This window comes from Pipra filicauda, unplaced genomic scaffold (genome assembly GCF_003945595.2).
Source record: "Pipra filicauda isolate LSUMZ 115617 unplaced genomic scaffold, ASM394559v2 scaffold115_size4368891_pilon, whole genome shotgun sequence".
NCBI lineage: Eukaryota > Metazoa > Chordata > Aves > Passeriformes > Pipridae > Pipra > Pipra filicauda.
The window spans coordinates 692,054-695,950 of NW_024103607.1; positions in this window are offsets into that span (position 1 = coordinate 692,054).

Below are 3,897 nucleotides of genomic sequence, written 5' to 3' on the forward strand. Positions count from 1 at the left end.
TTTGTTGCCCTTCTCTGCATCTGCTCCAGCACCTCACTGTCCTTCCTGAACAGAGGGACCCAGAATTCAACACAGGATTCAAGATGTGGCTTCACCACTGCTGAGTAGGCCACACCTCAAGTACTGTGTCCACTTCTGGGCCACTCAATTCAGGAAGTGCTTTTTGTCTTTTGGGTGTTTTTTTGGTTTTTTTACAGTGCCTTTTGTTCAGTGTGGAGAGAATCACACAATCAATGAGGCTGGAAAAGACCTCTGAAATCATTGAGTCCACCCTATGACCGAACACCACCACATCAACCAGACCAGGACAATAAGTGCCATATCCAGTCTTTCCTTAAAACACCTCCAGTGATGGAAAGATTCCCTGGAGACTGAGGGCTGACCATATTGCTCTCTACAGCTTCCCTAGGAAGAGAAGTGGAGAGAGAGGTGCTGAGCTCTTCTGTGTGGTACCCAGTAATATGATATATGGGAATGGCTCAAAGCTGCCCCAGGGAGGTTTTGACTGGACACTTGGAAGCATTTCCTTACTGACACCAGCCACTGTGTCAGGAAGCATTTATCAGTGATCTGTTGCACCTCACCAGTTGCTTGGATAGAAGCAGTATTTTTTCATCAGTTTTAGCTAAGTTTTCAAGAAAATCAATCCCACATGCTGTGAAAATGTAGCAAAAGTGTAGTGATCAACCACAATTACTGACCGATGAGGAATTTTTTTCTTTATTCTGTCTCTAGATCCCAATGAGAAATCTAGCGCTGCAGGCTGGGTACCTGCCTGTTCTTCTGTATAGTCATGTCCCAGGCTCATTTCCCTTTGACTATAGGTTATATATTAATTGTTGCCATGTCCTTTAGTTCAAACCCACCTTCCTTGTTCCCTGATTTCAGCTGTCTCCCATATGATGTGCTCTTGGGGAGCAGGAGCTTTCTCAGTCTTCCCTCCTTCTTTGTCCTGATCGCCCCCTTACTGACATCTTGAAAGCATCTTCCCTGAACAGTGATAAGCAGCTTTTTGGGTGCCCTGGGGGAGGTCTTGGGGGCATGCTGTGAAGGTGCAAGTTTTTCCTATGTCTATGGGACTTGCAGTGCCTGACACACTTGAGGACAGTGACTGACTTTCCCAGAACCTTAACCTGTTGTGGATTGTGGTTTTCCCATGACTAACTTAAAAAACCAAATGTTTATTTCCATCCAAGTCTTCAGTTAAGAGCACTCTTGCTACTCATCCCTCCTGTACTTGCTTTTTATCTGTGTTTGATTACTCAAAATGTCACTAGCTGACTCCTGCCTTGGTCATTTTTTGGAAATAGCGTGTAAAGTCAATCCAAACCCAGCTAATAACCTGTTTTCACTATTATTCTCATTTAATCCTGAGATCTCAGTCTTTTTCTGGTTTGCCAGCTCTTTTCACCCAGCTCACGGTTTTTGAATTAATTTCTAGCTTCTGTAGTTTATCTAATAATTTCCATTTAGCATGGAATTAATTAAACAATTAATAAATTCCAAACAAACGAGGTGTACCCCATTTATTACATTCTTCTTGGCCAAACTAAGTAAATTTCTCTTCTTTTTCCATGCTGTTGATATCTGTAGGTGATTTTGGAATACTTGAAGGATTTCTTTTCAGCCTAGCCAAGAGGTTTTCCCAAAGAAGGTGAAGAAACTCCATTGAGATTTTTTTGCTGGATTAGCAATTACAGAGCAAGTACTGGACTAGAAAACAGAGATAGAGAATACATAAAGCACTAGAAGCCACCTCAGTGAATAACTTTTTTTTTTTAATAGACTTTTTCTGTACTGTATAGTGAAACATTTTTTGTAACTTGTTAAGAACTTTTTTCCTCTACATCTAGCAATTTCATTTGATTTATGAAATCATGCTAAAATTCCATAGGTCTTCCCCCTTTCAGTTAATATTATTCTGAAAGATGCTTGAATATAGTTTGCAGTTCTAGATTATCTTTTTTTTTTTTTTTTGCATAAGCAAAATGTAAAAAAAGATCATATTCACTTGTGAACTCAGTGAAAATGTTAACAGATTGAAGGCATGGAGTATAATCATACAAGACAGCTATTTTGTTTCATTTAATTCTTTCCCTTAGGCCTCTAAATTACTTTCTGAAATTGCCTTTTTTCTTCTTATTATGTGCTAGCGACTGTAACTAATAGAGCAACAAACCTGTTACCTAACATGGTAGCTATGGAGAGCTCACAATTCATTGGCAGTATGTCTTAAATACTCCTGAATACATTTCTACCTTATGTAACGTATTCCCAAGTGTTTTCTTCCTCGCTATTTGATCTTTAACTAAGGAACTTAAAAGTTTTCAATACACAATCAACTTTAATGTTTGTATTGTAGAATAGTATTATAACTTAAGGAAACAACACTGAGTGTATTCAGCTTTGGAAGTGTTTCCATTTTTCCTTTGATATCCCGATTTTCTTGTCTGAATGCCTTAGAACATAATTATACACATACTCTTGTTTCTGGATGCTGCTGACCTTCAACAGCAGACAAAAACACGCAAGAACTTCCAGCAGATAATGTCAGGTATCAGTGCCCATATTCAAGTTCACTGTTCAGAAACAATGTGGGGTGGAACTTCAGTTTCATTCAGTAGAACCATCTGCATTGCTGCATAACAGAGCTGGAAAGCAGCACAACACAGAGACCTGGGCACAGATCTGTAGTAACAGGCCAGGCCCTTGATGCTGTAAGACCCCAAAAAATCCCACCTTCAGGTTTTATGCAGAAGATTCATATTTCACTTTTGAATATATAAACATTTTTAAAGAAAAGGAGAAAAAAGAACCTTCAATTTCTGCATGTTTTTATATCTCCTGCCTTCTGCACATGCTGGGAGGTGTTTATGGATCTTGCATGGACCATGAGTCAATCTGCCATTTTTGTACTAGCATATAAAACCCCTCTGAAGTTAGTCTTTACTCTCTCTCGGAGAGTATTTATTTTTTCCCTAATCAAGGTTGCTAGTTGCAATTGAGCAAAGAACACTGCAGTCCAATGTCTTCTGTGTTTGTGTCAATTTAAATCAAAATACCATATTTATATATGTAACAGTAACGACCCTTTGATAGTATTTTCCTAATTGTAGGTGAGATATGCAAATGGGACATGTTCAGGAGATTGGAATGTGGCCTAATGAAGTGTACACCACAAAATATATCTAGAAAATATTTATTTTTTAGTTATGTAGCAGTGAAGAGGTTTGGGAGAGTTAAACTGTTAAGAGAGAAACAAGCACTTGGTAATAAGAAGATGACATTTTCAGTCTTCAAGAAGAACTTCAATGAAAAGCCCAAGTGGATGCAGGGAAGACAGAGTACATGCCTTTAAGTCACTTGGAAATGATCAGATAAGACTCAATAGGTTTCCCATTTGTTTCACATATTCTTTCTTTCAAATGAAACCATTATAATATGAATAAAAATAACTTGAGAATTTTAAGTTTCTCCTCTCATCATTGAAGACTCAAACAGCACCACCCAACTCACAAATCATATTTCCCACTGATTTTTAACATTCCATCAGGTTTGGGGAGGGAAGTACTTTTTTTCCTTTTTAAGCATGTTTTATTCTGATGTTCAATATCATTTTGTGCATAGAAAGTGGGTTTTGTCCTGTTAATATTTCAGGCTTTTGTTTGGGCTGTTCAGGACTAATGCTGCAAGTAGAGGCCGGCAGAGAAACTCCAGGAAAAGCAGTGTTAGCTTAACCACGGCTGGTGAGATGAGCCATTGACCTCTAAAGACTCTCCAAAAACAACTTACAGCCATTTGGTTTTAAATGAAAAGAAGCGACAGAATGTATTTGAAAACTGAATGTGATGTCAGTACAATGTTTTGGAATTGAAGAAGCTTCTATTTAAAACTGCA